This window comes from Anomaloglossus baeobatrachus, chromosome 3, assembly GCF_048569485.1.
Source record: "Anomaloglossus baeobatrachus isolate aAnoBae1 chromosome 3, aAnoBae1.hap1, whole genome shotgun sequence".
In the NCBI taxonomy this organism is placed as follows: domain Eukaryota; kingdom Metazoa; phylum Chordata; class Amphibia; order Anura; family Aromobatidae; genus Anomaloglossus; species Anomaloglossus baeobatrachus.
Genome location: NC_134355.1, coordinates 691,211,574 through 691,233,927, shown reverse-complemented (window position 1 = coordinate 691,233,927; position 22,354 = coordinate 691,211,574). Strand labels below are relative to the sequence as shown.

The window sequence follows — 22,354 nt, the reverse complement described above, 5'->3', positions numbered from 1 at the left end:
ATGAAAACCAGCACTAAGTAAATACAATGATAAAAGTGTGTGCTCTGAAGTGACAGAGAAACACTGAGTATATAAAAGTATGATAAAATCAAAATATCACTAGAAAACATTGCTTTATGCAAGTGCTGGTGAGAAAACAGACTCTACAGTAGCAAGGTAACACAATCATACAAGATCAATGGTAGAATATAAACGTTAGCCACAAAGTGGTGCTGCATGGATGCCAGTGAGCAATCAAAATTAGTATAGGGACACCAGTAAAGGGCAATAGCCCAGCCAGTTAGGTAAATGTCGCTGGCGGAGGAGGGGACGTTGCTGCGCTTGCTAACGCTCGGGTGACGCCAAGTTGTCGCGGGCGGAGGAGGTGACGCTGTGCTCTCCCACTGCTCGGGTCCGGCCGCTGCTGCTGCTGCTCGGTGGTGGCTCGAGCGGTGAGCCGGATCCCGGGGACTCGAGCGGCGCTCCTCGCCCGTGAGTGAAAGGGGAGGTTATTTGGTTTGGGGGATTTAGTCCGTGACGCCACCCACGGGTTGTGGGGAAGATGGGCACCACCGCTGCTGGTGACGGGGATCCCGGGAGCGATGGTGGGGAGCAGCTGGGATGTTGTTTACCCCCTCCGTGGGTAGGGGTTGATGGTCCCGGGGCCCGGTGATGTGATGAGGCTGCAGGGCTGGTGAGGTTCAGGGTCGCAGGGACAGCGCGGCGCAGTGCCGGATGGCACAGATGTACTCACTCAGAAAATGAGGCACAAAGTCTCTGGTAAACCAAACGGCTGGATGAACGGGTCCCGCAGCCGGCTGCAGTGTCTCTCCCTGGACAGGTGATGGTGGCTGTCTCTCCTTGCACCTTAGTGTTCTTGTTTGACTACTGTGGCTTCCCAGCGGTAGTCCGCTCCCCGGTGTATGAGTGCCGGAGGAGCCCGTTGTGCCCGCAGGTGCTGGCCCTTGGGTCTCTAGCCGTTGGCGGTGGCTGTATAACCTCACGGTGCGGACTGCTGCCTTCAATCGGGACTTTTGCTGTTGAGAAACCCCTGGAGTTCCAGTCACATTTGGATTTGACTGTTATCGGCGGCTCCAAGCCTGGTCGGGGTCCGATGGCCCTGCCTGTGTGTGCTGGCTTCACTTCACTCCCCGGTCGGTACCGGCGGGCCAACGCCCGACCCCGGTCCTACGGTTCCGCGTTGCTCCACCACTCCTGCAGACGGCCACCACCGTCTGCCAACCTTGCTGTCAGTGCCTGGGCTCCAACCCAGACACCCAAGTATTTTTGTGGCGCCCCTGAGGCTTCCGTCGCCACAGGTCATTGCACCCCATCCAGCGGTGTGATGCCCCATTCTGGGAGAGGAAGGGAGTGAACGCCGGTCCCCTGGTAAATCCACACTACACCCATTGCTAGGGACACACAGGACCAGGGAAAGTGGCAGAAAACCCTCCCATGCTGCATGCTGGGAGGGGTCGTAAGACCCATCCCTGCTCCTATAGGGTAGAACAGGGCAACTGGGGAGGTGGGAGGAGCCATCTGGGAGCAGACACAGAGAGGAAGGTCTAGTTTAGTCAGTTGAAGAAGGAGAACGAGAGAGAGTGGGGAAGGAGGAGGAGGCCTGCTGGAGGCAGGCAAGGAGGAGAAGAGAAAGGAAAGAAAGCTCCAAGTCAGTCAGGAGCTGAAAGGAAAGAAAGAGACGCTTCCTGGTGAAGATCCTGGGACTCAGAGGGTCCAGGTGACACCAAGCAGAGAACAGAAGGGGTCCCAGGGCCACGGGTAGCTGTAGAGCTGCGGTGGCCTGTTCCACAAGAACATCGGTGGAGGGATCAAGCTGCAACAGGGGACGGTCCCTAAAAACCGGAGGAGTGCAAAATTATCTCCAGACAGTAAAAACCGAGGCCCAGGGAATGTTGTAAACTCCCCGGGCCACAGCCCACAGCAGTACCTCTAGAAAAGGGATAATCAGCCGACAGGTGACTCCCCAGCCTGGAGGCTGTTGTGGAGGCCAAGCCAGATTCAACCTACCAAGGCAAGGCTAAGGAAGACAGCTGAAGACAGAGACACTTAAGAGAAGGGTACCGGCTTTCACTCTCAGAATCACCCAGAAACGGCGGAGGTCCCTGACAGTGGTCCCAGCAGTCCAAGGGTCCCTGCAGGACTGTGACAAGAATTGTGAGTAAAGAACTTGAAACTGTACCCTTGAAGTTGCCTCTGTTATTTCATCTGCATAGACACTCACAAGCACCAACTGTGCCCCGGGGCATTGCTCCACCTGTGGGGAGCAGTACCACCACTGCTGCCATATCATCCCACGGAGGCCTCATACAGCAGCAGCGGCTTATTAGCCGCATACCACAGGTGGCGTCACGAACACAAACTTTATTCACCAAGCCACATATTCTACTGACACCCACCAGGGCCACGGAGCCGGGCCCAGCCACCACTGACTACCACCGGACTAGTCCGGCCCCGCACCGGGTGTCCCATAGCCCTGGGGTGGGCGAGTCAACTTTGGCGTCACGAACAGGATAACGTGCCCGGTTCCACCGGGTACTGTGCGCCTGAAGAATCGTGAAATAGCCTGTGTTATACTGTGAGAAACTGCCGCCATTGAAGCCACTGAGCGCGGGAAGAAGGGGGGCGTGTCAGAAGAAAGGGCGCGAAGAGAAGCCCCGCCCCCTTGTCCAAGAAAAGAGCGCGAAGCGGTGCCCGCCATAGAAGGCGGAGAAAGAAAAAAATGGCGACTAGACGAGCTGGCCGGCTGGCAGAAAGAGTCTAAATGCCAGACCAGCAGATAAAGAAGATGTACCTGATAGCGAGCGGAGCGGTGCCGGCCGTGGTGGGCTGGGCGCCAGTCTGGCACCAAATGCTAGTGCAGCCTCCGGCCCCGCCTCCGAAAAGGGAAAGGGTGCAGCCGAGTGGCGTGGTCGTGCAGCCGAGTGGCGTGGTCGAGCACCCGAGCAGTGATCCAGCAAGCGCTCCCCAAGTCGGCAGCATGGCAGAGAGGCTGCAGAAGTACGTACCAGGGACCGGGAAGATGGATCCTGAGCTGGACCTGCTCCGGGAGGAGATGAAAATCCTGGCTCGGAGGCTGAACAACATGCAGACGGAGGTGGACCGGCGGAGTGGAAGCCCGATGGTGCCGGAGAGCGTGGGTCACCGGATGGAGGCCGCGGAGCAGCGACCGGGTGAGCTATATGAAACCCTGACCCGTCCGGACCCAAGGCCCTACCAAGTGCCACCGCCCAGTCCCTCCACCGTCCCGCTAGCTTTCCCCGCCAGCCCCGCTGACGCCCGGTGGGGCACCGGAGCTTTCCAAGCCAGCCCCGCTGACGCCCGGTGGGGCACCGGAGGCCTGCCGGCAACCCCCGAAGACGGCGCCTGGGGAGGGGAGGACCCCGAGCAGTTAGTGGGCCCCCTACCGAGTCCCCCTGTAAGCCTCCTGGGAACAACATCCCCGTGAGTGAACTGGGACGCGGCGCCCATTGAGAGTGGGAGACTGCAGCAGCCCCTGTGGCCCAAGGAGACCCCCCTGGCAAATGAGCTGACCTGCCAGAGATTGGTGAAGGAGTACCAGCGGGAGGCCCGGGAGGAGAAGCGAAGGGCCGAGGAGGCATCCAACCTGGCCTCCAAGGATGAAATCCGTAAGGCCCTTAAGGGGTCACAGGGCCCAGTGAGACGGGGCCTAGTGGTAGATTTCCGACAGAAAGGAGGCTGGGGCTTCATCAGAGAGCCCGGACTGGGTAAAGACGTTTTTGTGGCCCGACGTGATATTGAAGAACACCTGCCCAAAGGCCACCCAGGCGAGATGCTAAGCCGGGTGACGCTGTGGAGTACACCCGGCTGATGGGAAGCCGGGGCTGGTACGCCCTGCACGTCCACATCCTGCGGGAGGAAACGGCCTCGGAGGAACAGGAGTGGCGCCGCACTATGCCAGCGTGCAGCGTCTCCCCTGTCAGCAGCCGCAGCAGCACTACCTCAAAGCAGGCCCAAGCCGCAGAACTGAGCAGCGGGCCTGCAACAGCCACGCAGGAGACACAGACCCGGATCTCCATGGCTTGTTTGATGCAAGGTGCACGGCCAAAGCAAGACCCCAAAGATCACAGCAACAGCCCTCTGCAAACCAGCAGCCCTTTGCAAGAACGCCGAGCTGAGCATGCAAGAAGCCCCCTTCCTGCCCAGGCTGCAGCGCCTCGCAGTAGGTCAGGGACCAGCACACAGGAGACGCAGACCCAGATCTCCATGGCCTACCTGCTACCCAGGGCCCTGCCGAAGCAGGATCCCAGCCATTGAAGCAAAGAAAAGAAGAAGCTGAACTGTAAATAGCCCCTGTCTGCCCCTTATGCTTTGTGAAGATGTCCCTTTTGTGCTGCCCTAATATTCTTTTTGAAGATGACACCCTTTCCTGCCTTATTGCCCCTTGTACTTTTTGAAGAAGTCACCCCCCCTGTATATGTGTTACCGGGCCACTAGACTGGAATGTGGTCCCTGGTAAATGTGATAAAGTGTCCTATGTAACCAGGCCACTGGACTTAGTGGCTGGTATTGTTTTCCACTTTGTCGATTGAGAGAAACGAACTGCCAGGCTACTGGACTTGTAGTAGCCAAAAATGTAATTAGTTGCACCCGTTGTGCCCCCTACCAGAATTATGGGGGATGTGCCTGAACCGTGCAATGGACTGGAAGTGCACACTTAGAGTTTTCTTTATAAGAAGTTCGCAACGTTTACTTATATGTGCCTCCCATAAAGGGAAAAAATGTTTTATTGTTTTTCTTTCTACACACGTGTAAAAATGTTTTTGCAGTTTCTCCACATTTTCTGTTGTTTTTCAGCCCGAGGACGTGCTGGGATTTGCTGTGGGGGAGTGTGGCGCCCCTGAGGCTTCCGTCGCCACAGGTCATTGCACCCCATCCAGCGGTGTGATGCCCCATTCTGGGAGAGGAAGGGAGTGAACTCCGGTCCCCTGGTAAATCCACACTATACCCATTGCTAGGAACACACTGGGACCAGGGAAAGTGGCAGAAAACCCTCCCATGCTGCATGCTGGGAGGGGTCGTAAGACTCATCCCTGCTCCTATAGGGTAGAACAGGGCAACTGGGGAGGTGGGAGGAGCCATCTGAGAGCAGACACAGAGAGGAAGGTCTAGTTTAGTCAGTTGAAGATGGAGAACGAGAGAGAGTGGGGAAGGAGGAGGAGGCCTGCTGGAGGCAGGCAAGGAGGAGAAGAGAAAGGAAAGAAAGCTCCAAGTCAGTCAGGAGCTGAAAGGAAAGAAAGAGACGCTTCCTGGTGAAGATCCTGGGACTCAGAGGGTCCAGGTGACACCAAGCAGAGAACAGAAGGGGTCCCAGGGCCACGGGTAGCTGTAGAGCTGCGGTGGCCTGTTCCACAAGAACATCGGTGGAGGGATCAAGCTGCAACAGGGGACGGTCCCTAGAAACCGGAGGAGTGCAAAATCATCTCCAGACAGTAAAAACCGAGGCCCAGGGAATGTTGTAAACTCCCCGGGCCACAGCCCACAGCAGTACCTCTAGAAAAGGGATAATCAGCCGACAGGTGACTCCCCAGCCTGGAGGTTGTTGTGGAGGCCAAGCCAGGTTCAACCTACCAAGGCAAGGCTAAGGAAGACAGCTGAAGGCAGAGACACTTAAGAGAAGGGTACCGGCTTTCACTCTCAGAATCACCCAGAAACGGCGGAGGTCCCTGACAGTGGTCCCAGCAGTCCAAGGGTCCCTGCAGGACTGTGACAAGAATTGTGAGTAAAGAACTTGAAACCGTACCCTTGAAGTTGCCTCTGTTATTTCATCTACATAGACACTCACAAGCACCAACTGTGCCCCGGGGCATTGCTCCACCTGTGGGGAGCAGTACCACCACTCCTGCCATATCATCCCCCGGAGGCCTCATACAGCAGCAGCGGCTTATTAGCCGCATACCACAGGTGGCGTCATGAACACAAACTTTATTCACCAAGCCACATATTCTACTGACACCCACCAGGGCCACGGAGCCGGGCCCAGCCACCACTGACTACCACCGGACTAGTCCGGCCCGGCACCGGGTGTCCCATAGCCCTGGGGTGGGCGAGTCAACTTCTCTTCTCACTTTGACCTCCAAACTCTAACTGACACTTTTCCCGCCTCCAGGCCTGTGAACTCCTCGGTGGGTGGGGCCAACCGCCTTGGCCCCGCCCCCACCTGGTGTGGACATCAGACACTGGAGGGAGGCAACAAGGGTTTTGTGTTTGACTAATGTTGCTGTCCTAGGGGTGGGGGTGTTTAAGTGTTATCTGTGACGACCTGGCTAGTCCAGGGTGCCACATTCCCCCATGGTAAAACGCAGACCGTCCGCGGGCTGCCCGTCCATCACCGGTTTTATTTTTTTGTTCAAAGCTGTAAAGATAAATAACATGTAACAGTAAAACATTTCAACACAAGCATATTTGTTAGGTCACTTGAACGTTGCACATAAAAACAGTTTAATCACAGACGGACGGACGGACGTCTTCCGCTCTCCCACCCAAGCAACCTAGCCCTGATGCTGCCCCTAAGAAGTGCGCAGCACCCCTTGACCCCAGTCCAGGTTCAGGCTGCCCGAGCAGGAACGGGTACGGTAACTCGCACCCGGCTGTCAATTCAGGGGACCCCACGTCCTTGGGGAGCCCCTGACCCCCGGAGGATGGCCACCGGTCCTGGTGGTGGCTGGGCCCCAGCCTGCTCTGCTGCGGGCCCTTCCTCCAATCTGCCTCTCCGGAGGTGGCACCGACGGAAAATCAACCCTCAACTTATTTACAAGCCCACAAGTTCGTGGGTGGCCTGCAAGTTCTCGGCCTTGTCCATGAGTAGTTCCTCATGCATATTTTAAACACATAGTGTCCCTCCGGGGACAACTTGCCGGCAATGGCCGGGGTAATCACTCTCGACAATCAGGTGAAACTCGGCTGATTTTTGCTGATCCATTCAAAACTGCTGAGGGTCCCAACGGGGACAACTTGGTTGCAACGGTGAACCGCTGCCACTACTTGAGGTCACACTCATCTTGGACCTCTTCCAGCTCAATGTCCGGACGGCTCGGTGGAGGAGGGGGCTGGGGCCGCCTTTGCTCACTGCGGCTCTCCCTTTGCTTTATATCCAGGGCGAACCAGCCCCTCTCTCCGCAGTGGCGGGTGTACGTTACCAGTTCGCCCGGCAACAGATCGCGACCTGGGTGGCCCGTGGGGAGGTGCGAGTTTACATCGCGGCGGGCCACAAATACTTTGGCCTCCAGGCCCGGCTCGTAGATGAAGCCGAACCCTCTCCGCTGGTCAAACTGCCGGACTTGGCCCTCGTACACCGTGCCCCGCGCCCGAAAGGTGGCATGGCGGAGTGCATCCTTCTCTCTGATCACCCTCGCCATCACTTCGGCCCCCTGCTGCTCCCTGGCGGCAATCTCCCGGCCCAACTGGTTTGGTTCCCTGTCCAAATAAGGGGCGTTGGCAGACCCCTGCGCCCGGGTCGGGCCCCGCTGGACCGCGCCCACACTGACCACTACCGGTACTCTCTCGTGGGGGTCCTGCGGTGACATGGCCTGGACTGCTGCTTTGCAGTGGCGGCCTGGCGCAGCCTCAGCCGAGGCGGGGGATTCTGGGACAGCTGGCCTCACCGGTTGGGCCTTCAGGCCTGCAGCGGCCGGTTCCTCCACGGCCGGGCGGACTGCCGGAGCCGGGATGGTCTCGGGTGCGGCCACTTCCGGGGCCGACGGCTTCTCGTTGCGGACGGCTACATCCCGCGGGTCTTCCATGAGAGCGGGAGGGACACAGGCCGTTCCCGAACAACGCCCCCAGGCCTGTGAACTCCTCGGTGGGTGGGGCCAACCGTCTTGGTTCCGCCCCCACCTGGTGTGGACATTAGACACTGGAGGGAGGCAACAAGGGTTTTGTGTTTGACTAATGTTGCTGTCCTAGGGGTTGGGGGGGTTTGTGTGTTATCTGTGACGACCTGGCTAGTCCAGGGCACCACATAAACATACCCATAAAAGTGCACAGAACAAGCCTGAACAGCAGCAGAGAGGACCCCCTGGAGAGCCCCGTTGTATACGTTTCACGATCAAGGAGGTGAGATCATTTCATCAGGGGGAGGTAGAACGCTATGAAGCAGCCATGTGTATTTATACATGGAACTCACGCGCTCCAGCTGCTCCACCCTCACTGTGTCAGCGCGACTGGACCAATCGCTGCTGATACCCAGCGCTGTCAGCCATCAACGCCCCTAAAAAGGTAGCGCGCATGCGCTGGAAATGGGAATGCGTCACCCGGAAACCGCGCATGCGCGCAGGCGATAGTGACGCCGACAGATCCGGGTCAGCAAGCCATTGATGCGGCCGCGTCGACAGGGGGAGGAGGAGCGGGAGCGAGCATGTAAGACAGAGGATAAATAAGTACAGACAGTGTGACGCAAGTGGGAAAAACACATCAATCATAAGGTAACACAGAGTTTTCAGTATTGCTTTAGGTATCCCAGATGTGGCACACAAGGGAAGTTGATGAGAATATAATATATCCATGTCCATCGATCAATGCCAGGAATGTCAGTTCCATAAAGGTGCCAGCAAAAAAAGAAAATATGTATAAGTGTATAAGAGAATAAAAATGAACAGAAAAATAAGATTAAAAACAAGGCACAAAAACCAGGGGGATAAAAGAAGAGAGCAATCATCGAAAGAAGGGCGCAAAACTCAGATGCTCATTGAGCCCCCTCGAGGATAATGTTCCCAAAGTATAAATCCAGCGTGTTTCACCCTGGGCAAGTATTTTGCGTACATTCCCACCCCTCGCCCCCCCATGTATGACACAATGCCCCTGATTCTCATGAACGTTCGGTCACAGTCATGAAAAGCATGGAAGTGGCGAGGAAGAGTTTTTAGGGTGGAAGTGTCAACCACTGTCCAGGCGGCAGCAATGTCCCTCGCATGCTCCCTCACACATCTGCGTAGTTCACTACTAGTATATATATATTGTGAGGTAGCGTGGTCGGCTGCAGAAGACACGGGATCCAGGCACCAAGGGTCACAGCACACGGTTTAATATCCAAACAAAAGTCCAGAACAGTACACATGTGCCTCTCCGGCAGAGAACTCAGGGAGTTGTGTTCACTCCCTCACACCCGGCACACCCGCCCTTGTTCCTGTTTCCTTTTAACCCTTCCTTCAGCCTGTAGGGAAACAGCATTAACCCTGGAGTGGAGTTACTTTCTATCATGGAGTGAGCACAACCGGGGCGAGACATACCGGCCGTCATAGATAACCCCGGTTACAGTCTCACATACCCCCCCCTCAGTTCAAGCGTGCGGGGTTGAACTCCCGCCATCAAACACGGGCCGCGGGACAAGGCATCGGCGTTGCCCTGCAACCTACCGGCCCGGTGTTCAACCGTAAACCGGAAGTTCTGCAGAGAAAGGAACCACCGGGTAACCCGGGCATTCCGTTCCTTGGCGGACCTCATCCAGACCAGCGGAGAGTGATCAGTCACCAAGCGAAACTGCTGTCCCAGCAGGTAATAGCGTAGAGACTCCAAGGCCCACTTGATCGCCAGGCACTCCTTCTCCACTACGCTATAATTCCGCTCGGGAGGGGTGAGCTTCCTACTTAAGAAGGTGACGGGGTGTTCCTCCCCCTGAACTACCTGAGACAGCACTGCACCCAGGCCGACCTCAGAGGCATCAGTCTGTACTATGAACTCCTTCCGGAAATCAGGGTTGACAAGAACGGGCTGTCCGCACAGGACCCCCTTCAAGGCCCGGAAGGAGTCCTCGGCCTGCGGAGTCCAGCGCACCATGACGGACTTCTTGCCTTTGAGAAGGTCCGTCAAGGGGGCTGACAGTCCAGCAAAATCTTTTACAAACCTCCTGTAGTACCCCACGATACCCAGGAAGGCCCTAACCTGCTTCGTGGTCAGGGGTCTAGGCCACTTCTGGATCGCCTCAACCTTGTTAATTTGGGGCTTAATCACTCCTTGGCCTATTACGTAGCCCAAGTAGCGGGCTTCCGTGAGTCCCAACGCACATTTCTTGGGATTAGCTGTCAATCCGGCTGTTCGGAGCGCGTCCACCACCGCTTGAACCTGTTCCAAGTGGGACTGCCAATCGGAGCTGTAAATAATGATGTCATCAAGGTACGCTGATGCATACGCCTGGTGGGGTTCCAGCACCAAGTCCATCAACCTCTGGAATGTGGCCGGAGCGCCATGTAACCCAAAAGGCAAGACAACATAGTGGAAGAGACCCTCCGGCGTAACAAAAGCGGTTTTCTCCTTTGCGGACTCCGTCAGTGGCACCTGCCAGTACCCCTTGGTCACGTCGAGCGTGGTGAAGTATCGCGCCTGTCCCAGCCTATCAATCAGCTCATCCACCCGGGGCATGGGGTAGAGATCGAACTTGGATATTTCGTTCAATCTCCTAAAGTCATTACAGAACCTTAAGGAGCCATCGGGTTTTGGTATTAGGACAATCGGACTAGCCCATTCACTCCGGGATTTTTCGATGACCCCTAGTCGTAGCATTGTCTTCACTTCCTCTGATATGGCTTGTCTTCGAGCCTCCGGTACCCGGTATGACTTCAGGCATACCTTCAGGTGAGGCTCGGTGACAATGTCATGTCGTATCAGACTTGTCCTACCAGGCAGCTCGGAGAAGACCTCGGGGTTCTGCTGAACCAGCCGTCTGGCCTCTCGCCTCTGTTTCTTGGTGAGGGCTTCTCCAATCCTTACTTCCGGTTCGTCCTCTCCGGAGGTCGCTGGAGCCGGGTTTGAACGACCCGAAGAGGAGGGAGGTGGGGAAAAAACAACCATCAGGCTTTCCCGTTCCTGCCACGGTTTTAATAGGTTGACATGGTATATTTGTTCAGGTTTCCACCTACCGGGCTGCAATACTGTATAGTTGACCACCCCGACTCTTTCCTTTATCTCGTAGGGGCCTTGCCACTGAGCCAGGAATTTACTCTCCGCCGTGGGGATCAATACCAACACCCGATCCCCGGGTTTAAAGGTCCGCACGGTGGCTTGTCTATTGTAGCGGCCGCTTTGCGAGGCCTGAGCCTCTTGTAAATGCTCCTTCACAATTGGCATGACCGCGCTTATGCGGTTCTGCATTCCTAAAATGTGTTCAATCACACTTTTATGGGGGGTGGGCTCTTGCTCCCATGTTTCCTTTGCCAGGTCCAACAATCCCCGGGGATGTCGCCCGTATAACAATTCAAAAGGCGAAAACCCCGTGGATGCCTGTGGCACCTCTCGTATGGCAAACATCAAATAGGGAAGCATCATATCTCAGTCTTTCCCGTCTTTGGAGATCACTCTTTTGAGCATCGTTTTCAGGGTTTTATTGAATCGTTCTACTAACCCATCCGTCTGAGGATGATACACAGACGTGCGCATCTGCTTGATCTGGAGTAGCCGGCATAGCTCTTTGGTCACTTTAGACATGAATGGGGTCCCCTGATCCGTAAGGATCTCCTTGGGCAACCCCACCCGGCAGAACACAGCAAACAACTCCCGAGCTATAAGCTTCGCCGCAGTATGTCTGAGAGGTATCGCCTCTGGATACCGGGTGGCATAGTCAACGATCACTAGGATGTGTTGGTGCCCTCGAGCAGACTTTACGAGGGGCCCCACCAGATCCATCCCTATCCGTTCAAAAGGGACTTCTATAATGGGTAACGGTACCAACGGACTGCGAAAGTGGGTCAGGGGTGCGGTAAGCTGACACTCCGGGCAGGTTTCGCAGAACCGTTTTACCTCCCCAAAGACCCCGGGCCAATAGAACCTTTGCAATATTCGCTCCTGCGTTTTCTTGACCCCTAGGTGGCCACTCATCAGGTGTTTATGAGCCAAGTCGAGGACCCGCCGGCGATACGGCTGGGGCACCACCAACTGCTCTACCCCCACGCCCCTTATTTCATCTACCCGGTAGAGTAAATCCTGCTTAAGAGCGAAATGGGGGTACCTTACCTGGGCACCGGGCAGCTGTGCCACCCCGTCAACTACTGTCACCCGACTCCGGGCATGTATTAATGTAGGGTCCTGGAGTTGGGCGGTCCCAAACGTATCTGGGGACGCCTCCAACTCCGGGATGGGCTCGACCGTCTCAGCCTCTCCTGCCAATACCTCTAGGGGCGACCTATCGGGTTGACACTCTGTCCCTATCATGGGGACCCCTACGGCAGGCGTCCCGGATTCAGGATTGTAGGGCTCAGGTCCCGGACTGACCAATATCTGAGGGGACTTAGGAGGTCCCTTCCATAAAGTCCAAAAATAGGGCAGATCCCTTCCTAGGATCACGTTATAGGGAAGAGTGTTAATAAGTCCCACCTCATGTTGCACCTGACCGCAAGGTGCTGTGATGGTGACAATCCCTGTGGGATAGTCTCGGCGGTCCCCATGTACGCAAACCACCCCCACGTTACGTCCTGTGGCCTTTACTTTAGCCCTCAAGGTTGATCGCACAAGGGTCACTAAGCTTCCGGAATCCAACAATCCTGTAACCGGACATCCATTCACCTGTATTTGGCACAAGTGGGGCTCAGTCTCTGGGGGGACCAGGTCAGCGGTACACACCACCTGAGCATACATTGAACCCCGCCGGGTAACCCCACAATCCATGGGCTCCGTGGTGAGTGGACACTGGGCTTCCATATGTCCCATCCGCTGGCACCGCCAACATCTAATAGGGAAGGAAACCCCCTTTACGAGTTGTCGTTTAGGGTACAGAACCTTCCGGACCTCAGGGACGGCAGGCGCGGCCTCAGACGGGACGATAGCGGAGTCCTGCACCGGTGTCAGCGGTGGGTCCTTGGCCCTAGGCTTGGAGGGGCCGGACCGACGGGCAGTACGCAAAGTCTCAGTGTCCCATATCAAGTCCTGCGTAGCCACATGCCGCTCTACCAGGGACACTAATTGGTCCAGGGTCGCCCTGTCCTACCCACCGTTGAATGGTGACGGGTAAAGTGCGCACAAAACGATCAACTACTACCCTTTCCACCATTTGCGCCGGGCTCAGAGTGTCAGGCTGCAACCACTTTTTTACGAGATGCAACAAGTCATAGGCCTGGGAGCGTACGGGTTTGGCTTCCTCATAGAACCACTGATTTACCCGCTGAGCCCGTACATAGGTATTCACCCCCAACCGAGCCAGTATTTCGGCTTTCAAAGTCGCATATTCTATGGCGTCCTCGGTACAGAGGTCCAGGTACGCTTTTTGGGGTTCCCCCGTCAGATAGGGCGACAATACCTCAGCCCACTGGGGGGTCGGCAGCTTTTCCCGCTCGGCCACCCGCTCAAACACCGCCAGGAACGCTTCCACATCATCCCCCGGGGTCATCTTTTGCAACGCTTGTCTCACCGCTTTCCGGACGCTGCCGTCGTCACCCGGTCCCGGGGTTGTTGCTGCCGGTCCGGCACGGATCGACTTGGCCAGGAGAACCATCTGTTCTTGGTGCCTTTGTTCCTGCAATTTCAAAGAATGCTGCTGATGATCCAACGACCGGAGCAGGTGTGCATTGATCTGTTGCTGCTGCTTTAGTATTTCCTCCATGGCGTCGCCGGGTTTGGGCTGTAGTATAGCCGCTTGAATCCAGGACATGTGCTACCGGGTCACCAGAAATGGAAGCTACACCTCACCGGGCTGGCGTGCCCGCATTCTCCACCATATGTGAGGTAGCGTGGTCGGCTGCGCAGCAGAAGACACGGGATCCAGGCACCAAGGGTAACAGCACACGGTTTAATATCCAAACAAAAGTCCACAACAGTACACATGTGCCTCTCCGGCAGAGAACTCAGGGAGTGTTGTTCACTCCCTCACACCCGGCACACCCGCCCTTGTTCCTGTTTCCTTTTAACCCTTCCTTCAGCCTGTAGGGAAACAGCATTAACCCTGGAGTGGAGTTACTTTCTATCATGGAGTGAGCACAACCGGGGCGAGACATACCGGCCGTCATAGATAACCCCGGTCACAGTCTCACAATATCTATATATATATATATATATATATATATATATATTTCACTCTTTGTTTCATTGCAGCCATTTGGTAGATTCAAAAAAGGTGGTCCATGGAGTCTGACAATGTCCCGTATAAAAACCTGGGCTAATTAGCATTAGACAAAGGTGGTAAGACAATAAGAGGTGTCATTTTGGAAAACCTGTCAACCACAACCAAAATAACAATATTACCAGCAGAAGGAGGCAGATATGTGATGAAATCCATAGAAATATACGTCCAGGGTTTTCTAGGTCGCTTAATGGGAGCTGTGGCATTACCCACCGTTCACAGTGTATAATGGGGTTGTAACGGGGTGCCAGGGGTGCCTCGGGGCTTGTAGTCGTGGCCCCCTTTTTCTATCAGGTTAACCCCCGGCTCCACCGTCACTATTGGGACAGGGGATTGTTCTGTGGGGCAGAGTGTGGTGTAAAAGAGCATACTTTCAGCCGGCCGCAGGAAGACTCTTCAGGCAGGGATCAGATAAACCAGACGACATCTTTATTGCACAGAGTTTCACAGACAGCTCAATGCACGGATTTTGTAGTGCACGGTCACAATTCCTGTCCGGGGAAATCTTTCCTTGTTGTCTCCTCTAGTGGGGATGTGCCCGGCTACTCCACTTCACCTAGGCTCCCACTCCGGCTAACACAGACTGGACCCACACCAATTCTGCTTCACCCTTGAGAACACTTCTTCTCTTCTTCCCTTCTTTCTTTCTTTCTTTCTGCCCACTCAGCTCCACACTCTGCCCCTGGCTGTTCCTTCTCCCCCGTCCCGGAATCAACTGACTTCAACACACACACACACTTCTCTCTCTAAGCTGCCGGCTCCTCCTCTCTCCTGCCCTGTTTCTATGGGGACAGCCGTACCACCCGGGCTCTAGGGGAAAACCCACTGCACAGTAAAACATGTTTATTAATAACATCAACAGTAACTACCCCAAAGTGAGGTATCTTCAGGGGGAAACTGCACCTCATTGTAAGGGGTCTGCCCACCCCTTACATTCCTCCCCTCTTTAAGCCTAAGCCTCCCGGCAAGGCTCGAACCTGTAAAACACAATTTAGCAGCAAGGCAAACTTTGGATAAAACTTTAAAACCTTCATAAACAAAGTCAACCACTGAGCGCCCAAGTTCTGCGCCCGGAGTCCCTCCTGGGAGCTCCCGGTCTTTGTAGGCAGTGTGCCCGGAGGCCTTCAGCAGGCACTCCCGGTCTTTGCTGGTCTTCTGCCCGGAGGCTTTTACAGCACTCCCGGTCTTAGTAGATAGGAGGACAAACAATAAAGTCTTCCTTAACATCACGGAGGGAGCCCCTGGCTCAGTCCAGCATCAGGCTCCTTCCGGGCTCGGTAACTTAAACATGGTTGCAAACTGTGGAACTTTTCCGGCTCTTTAACAACACCGGTCTTCAACACGAACATGTCCATCACCTCCGGTCGTTACGGGTCACTCGGGATGGTAAGCGCGCTGCCATTCGGCCCGCTGAGCCCTCACATAATCGGAAAGGGACTGACCTGGCAAGCGGCGCAGCCTCCGGAACGGTTCGTAGTTGACTGGTGGTTCTGGCGCCTCTGTCTCCGGTTTTGCCTCTTCAACCCCCGACGGGGGTGACGGGGTCGCTGAACGGGACGGACGGGGACTACCCACGACGATCACCGGGTGTGTGACCATACTCTGGTGGATCGCTAACACCGCCGGTGTCCCCTTGTCTGGGTCAGCACTCAGTCCTGTCATGACTTCTGGTGACACCACCAGCATGTTTCTCGGCCGGGAAATCTCAGCCAGCACCGGTCTCTGCTGTGTACATCTCCGGTACTGACACTCTTCCCATCCGATCTCTTGCAGACCTTCCTGTAATGGCGCCGGGAACGGTGGAGATGCTGGGGAAGGTGGGGGCGGGCCTTCTTTTCCCGCTCTTGTATACGCTCCACCCCCAGTCTCACACATTAAATCGACCCAGCATAGGCGACTCTCCTTTTTCTCTGTACTGCCACCCTCTCCACATGTTTTCAGTAACATCTTAGGGCCAGCACCTCCCCTCTTTGGACGGCGTATTCTGTACTTCTTTTTCTTCGCCGGCCAACTCAGGGTCTTTCGTTTGGCGTCAATTCTTCGTGCGCTCGCTGTACTCGTGAAGACGGCGGCCATCTTACCGCCGTCTTGTGCCTGGTCCAACGCCTTAGGCACCACTTGGTCTCCATCTTCTTGGATCGGGACCCCTTGCATATAATCCGGATCCTGCCGACTATGCCACACGTAACGGGGTGCCAGGGGTGCCTCGGGGCTTGTAGTCGTGGCCCCCTTTTCTCTCAGACCAACCCCCAGCTCCGCCGTCACTACTGGGAAAGGGGATTGTTCTTTGGGGCAGAGTGTGGTGTAAAAGAGCATACTTTCAGCCGCAGGAAGACTCTTCAGGCAGGGATCAGATAAACCAGACGACATCTTTATTGCACAGAGTTTCACAGACAGCTCAATGCACGGATTTTGTAGCGCACGGTCACAATTCCTGTCCGGGGAAATCTTTCCTTGTTGTCTCCTCTAGTGGGGATGTGCCCGGCTACTCCACTTCACCTAGGCTCCCACTCCGGCTAACACAGACTGGACCCACACCAATTCTGCTTCACCATTGAGGACACTTCTTCTCTTCTTCCCTTCTTTCTTTCTTTCTGCCCACTCAGCTCCACACTCTGCCCCTGGCTGTTCCTTCTCCCCCGTCCCGGAATCAACTGCCTTCAACACACACACACTTCTCTCTCTAAGCTGCCGGCTCCTCCTCTCTCCTGCCCTGTTTCTATGGGGACAGCCGCCCCACCCGGGCTCTAGGGGAAACCCCACTGCATAGTAAAAACATGTTTATTAATAACATCAACAGTAACTACCCCAGAGTGAGGTATCTTCAGGGGGAAACTGCACCTCCTTGTAAGGGGTCTGCCCACCCCTTACAGGGTTTTTACTCGCTGGCTGCGATGTGAGGTAACACAGTTCATTAAAAAGTCCTGCAGTTTATTCACATCAACATACACTGCTGCGCAAAACATAGACAGATTACAGGCCCGTTATATACGCGGTCCTCCTGCACTTTACCGGAGTGGAGGTCATTCAGCCTCCACTCAGTCACTTCCAGTATGTTAAAGTGAACCCTCACCTTCCTCAGCTGGTGCTGCTCCCCGAGGCTTCAGACCTCTACGAGATTAACTCTTCCCACTGCCTCCTGCCTGTGCACACTGTAAAGGCTGCGTCTCACACCATGCTCCACACACTAAACACCACCACCTCACCTCACCATGGGCCAAACAACCTGTCTCCATTTTACAGACATGTGACACATGTGACGCCCTGGCAAAGCCAGGTTGTCACAGAAAGAGTTAATCCTCCTTGGTAACCTGATCCCACACCGGTGCAGCAGGACAAACCACCTCCCCCAGTGTGAGAGCAAAACAGAGCAGCAGGGGAGGGGCTGGAGCAGAGTGTGTGGAGAGAAAGACAGGAGAGGAGCCCGGAGTTGTAGCTCCCGGGCTGCTACAGAAGCGTGCTCCAAAAGGGCCGGGACAGGCTGTTAGTGAGGAAGTGGCCAGAGGTAGCCGGGGCAGGGTAGCGGCCCGCCGGTACCTAGGGTGACCCGGATCACTGCAGGGGAGTGGACTCCCCGTTCCCGGCTGAGGAGAAAGAGAAAGAGTGGAGAAAGAGGCACCTGGCTGCAGGGAAAGAACAGGGGCTGCTGCACCGTGTGTGGACACTAACACCCCCCGTACCGAAGGCTGCGGACTCCGGCAGTTTCTGGTTAATTCCTGACTCTGTGTGAATTTTCTTGCAAAGCGAACTGTGAGTAACAACATCCCCCGGTCCAACCGGACCCACAGCTTTCAGACTGTCTCCATCTCCTCCCTGCACCACCTCACCGGGGTCCCGGGATACCAACACCCTACCCGTGGAGGGAAATCACCACCTTGCTGCCCACCACCATCCCCGGGATCCACCATTACCCGGCAGCGGCGGTGCTCCGTTACCTCACCGCACACCACGGGTGGCGTCACGGACAATCTCCCTTACCTAATCCCCTTCTTACTGTGGAGCCTGGGATCACAGACCGGGTCACGTCACCGTGATACCCACAGAAGTGACCCCGTGGCCCGGATCTGAGTACCCCTTGTCCCTGGGCGACAAGTTTTTTTCGTATATACCTCCCCTCTAACCTGAGAATCCATTTTCTCTATACCATAACATGTAAAGTTATGTAGCTCACCGTTATGCTTCTCCACAAAATGTTTACATGCATCTGAATATCCAGAATTTTCATTTTTAATATTGGTAATGTATCCGTTTTTTTATTTTTCTTATTGTACAATCAATATATTTAACCCCTTCACGACCTTTGACGGATCTTTGTGTCATGGAGCGGGTGCCGCTAAACCCCGCCCCCTGCCGCAGGCAGAATGCGGCGATCGGCGCACATATCAGCTGTTTTCAACAGCTGACATGTATGCCTGCATGTTACGAGTGGAATCGCTTCCACCCGTAACATTAACCCCTTACATCTTGCTGCCAAAGTCTGGCAGCGAGATGTAAATACGCGCAGTCACGATTTTTACTTACCGCCGCCCCCACCGGAAGTCACGTGAGTGACATGTGACTTCCGGTGGTTACCATGGTAGCTCAGGGTCATGTGATGACGCCTGTAGCTATGACAAGTCACTTTTGTTTTCACTCCGCCGGGAGGCCAGTGAAGCAAGAAGTGACCGTATCTGCTGTTTACAGCTGTATAGCTGTGATCAGTAGATAGATCAGAGCGATCAGATTGCTGATCCATGTAGCCCCCTAGGGGGACTAGTAAAATAAAAAAAAGTAAAAAAAAAAGTTTAAAAAAAAACCTAAAAGTTCAAATCACCCCCCTTTCACCCCATTGAAAATTAAAGGGTTAAAAAAAAATATACACATATTTGGTATCACCGCGTTCAGAAATTCCCGATCTATCAAAATATAAAATCAATTAATCTGATTGGTAAATGGCGTAGTGGCAAAAAATTTCCAAACGCCAAAATTAAATTTTTTGGTTGCCACAAGTTTTACGCAAAATGCAATAACATGCAATCAAAAGTTAGCATCTGCGCAAAAATGGTTCCATTAGAAACGTCAGCTCGAGATTCAAAAAATAAGCCATCACTGAGCCATAGAGCCCGAAAAATAAGAACGCTATGGGTAAGGTGCAGGAGAAAGACAGAGACCAACAGCCGGGTGGGGGAACCAGAACGCAGCTGGCTGCGGGCACCGACCACCATCACCTTGGTTTACCAGAGACTCGTGTGTTTCCTTAATAGTGAGTATACCAGCACCCCGTGGCCGCCCATCTCCCTGCACCAAACCCCAACGGGTCCCGGGGCCTACATCCCTGCCCACAGAGGGGTTGAAAACTTGCTGCAAAACATCTCCCCCCGGGTGCCCCGTAAAAGCAGCGGTGGTGTCCAATCTCCCCACAAACCGTGGGTGGCGTCACGAACCTAATATGGCCCAGTCCGTACATATACGTCCTATGTCCACCATCCCCCACCCTTTTCATTCGGAGTGTCCACGGGATCCCCCAGGTCTGGAGACCCTCGAGCCACCTACCGGAAGGTCCGGACTCGAGCAACGGCAGGCTGCTGGCATGGGGGTGGCACACATCCACCTGTCTTTTCTTATATCCCCTTTCCAAAAGTCTCATTTTTGATATCCCACTTTGTTCTTTAAACCAGATTTCGTTTGAACAATTTCTATAGATTCTATTCATCTCTCCATATGGTATATCCTGGATAGCAGCTATCTGCTCTTAGGATTGTGTTCCCACTGATTGGTTTCCTATAGTTGCAGTAAACATTATCCTTTCTATTAAACTTTATCCTTATTTATGGGATCACTAGTAAGGCCTAATTGTGGGATTAGGCCATCTTAAGACCCCGTTACACACAACGACGTATCTAACAATATATCGCCGGGGTCACAGATTCCGTGACGCACATCAAGCATCGAGAGCGATGTCGGTGCGTGTGACATTCAACGAGCGAGTGTTAACGATCAAAAATACTCACCAAATTGTCCATCGTTGACACGATGTTCATTTTCAAAAAATCGTTGATTGTTGAGGACGCAGGCTGTTCGTCGTTCCCGAGGCAGCACACATCGCTACGTGTGACACCTCGGGAACGATGAACACAGCTTACCTGCGGCCGCCGGCAACGAGGAAAGAAGGAGGTGGGCGGGATGTTACGGACGCTCATCTCTGCCCCTCCGCTTCTATTGGCCGGCCGCTTAGTGACTTTGCTGTGACGCCGCACGAACCGCCCCTTAGAAAGGAGGCGGTTCGCCGGCCGCAGCGACGTCGCTGGGCAGGTAAGTCTATGTGACGGGTCCGAGCGATATTGTGCGCCACGGGCAGCGATTTGCCCGTGACGCACAAACGATGGGGGCGGGTACGCTCGCTAGCGATATCGCTGTGTGTAGAGCCCCCTTTAGTCACAAGTACCCTATTAAAATGAATGCAGACTGGTCATGAGCATTTTCAGGTCTGTTTATCACCCTTTAAGTAGCATTGTTATACAATTTACAGATAAAACACTCCATGCAAACTCTGATTTTTACAGTAATTCTGTTACGTTTCCAGTAGTCAATATCTAGTCTAAGACACCATCTTTTTTACCAAAACAGATCAACATGTAACTCATTTTATTTCATAGACCAGATAGGATCTGTAGAAATGCATTAAATAACAACAATAAACCCTTTCGAGTCCATTTTATTTTGCCAGTAGCTGTAATCACCCTATATTTCCTGGGTTCCCTGGTAGAAGCTTCAGCAGGTGTCGGGAGGTGTCAGGAGGTGTTGGGAGGTGTCGGGACTGGAGGTGTCAGGACGGGAGGAGTCGGGAGGTGTCGGGACGGGAGGTGTTGGGACAGGAAGTGTCGGGAGGTGTCGGGACGGGAGGTGTTGGGACAGGAGGTGTCGGGAGGTGTCGGGACTGGAGGTGTCGGGAGGTGTCGGGAGGTGTTGGGACTGGAGGTGTCGGGAGATGTCGGAACGGGAGGTGTCGGGACTGGAGGTGTCGGGAGGTGTCGGGACGGGAGGTGTCGGGAGATGTCGGGACGGGAGGTGTCGGGAAGTGTCAGGACGGGAGGTGTCGGGAAGTCTCGGGACTGGAGGTGTCGAGAGGTGTCGGGACTGGAGGTGTCGGGAGGTGTCGGGACGGGAGGTGTCGGGAGGTGTCGGGACGGGAGGTGTCGGGACTGGAGGTGTCGGGACTGGAGGTGTCGGGAGGTGTTGGGACGGGAGGTGTCGGGAGGTGTCGGGACAGGAGGTGTCGGGGAGGTGTCGGGACTGGAGGTGTCGAGAGGTGTCGGGACTGGAGGTGTCGGGACGGGAGGTGTCGGGACGGGAGGTGTCGGGAGGTGTCGGGACGGGAGGTGTCGGGAGGTGTCGGGACTGGAGGTGTTGGGACTGGAGGTGTCGGGACTAGAGGTGTCGGGCTGGAGGTGTCGGGAGGTGTCGGGACTGGAGGTGTCGGGAGATGTCGGGAGGTGTCAGGACTGGAGGTGTCGGGAGGTGTCGGGACTGGAGGTGTCAGCACGTGACGGCAGGTTCTGGGATAGGCACCAGGTGTCGGGATGGGAGGTGTCGGGAGGTGTCAGGACGGGAGGTGTCGGGAGGTGTCGGGACTGGAGTTGTCGGGAGGTGTCGGGACGGGAGGTGTCGGGAGGTGTCGGGACGGGAGGTGTCGGGATGTGTCGGGACTGGAGGTGTCGGGAGGTGTCGGGACTGGAGGTGTCGGGACTGGAGGTGTCGGGACTAGAGGTGTCGGGACTGGAGGTGTCGGGAGGTGTCGGGACTGGAGGTGTCGGGAGATGTCGGGAGGTGTCAGGACTGGAGGTGTCGGGAGGTGTCGGGAGGTGTCAGGACTGGAGGTGTCGGGAGGTGTCGGGACTGGAGGTGTCAGCAGGTGATGGCAGGTTCTGGGATAGGCACCAGGAACCTCCAACAATTAGTGAGAACACAATTACTCATCTGTTATCAAACATTCTTCAGCTCACAGCAAATCTGATAAGAAAATGTTACAGTTTCGCAAGAGTCACTTACCAAGAAATAAGTGCTCCCCCCTCCCCCCGACACAGATATAAATACAGCAGTCACCAGAAACTCCAAACCTGAGCGAAGACAGTGACAATCCTCCAACAACCCCCAACACCAGACATCAGAGGTGGAGTATACATTCCATAGCTACAATATTCATGCTCTAGAGAATTATTCAATATTTACATTCATAACAATTAAATAACAAAATGCTGTAGACCCAGAGTCAGTCCTATGTAACATATAATGTAAAAGCCACCTGAGGTCCCATGT

General features: G+C 54.9%; 1 protein-coding gene across 2 annotated transcripts in view; it reads left to right on the top strand.

Moving 5' to 3' along the window:
- The first annotated feature begins 22,135 nt into the window (after positions 1-22,135).
- The window catches only part of LOC142295784 (uncharacterized), a 33,844-nt gene continuing 33,625 nt past the window's right edge, over positions 22,136-22,354 (top strand). The window contains exon 1 of one of the 2 annotated variants that reach the window (XM_075338875.1): positions 22,136-22,208. The gene's annotated coding sequence lies outside the window, so the exon portion shown is untranslated. Of the gene's footprint in view, positions 22,212-22,354 lie in introns of both variants that reach the window. The other variant, XM_075338876.1, reaches the window with a different exon arrangement.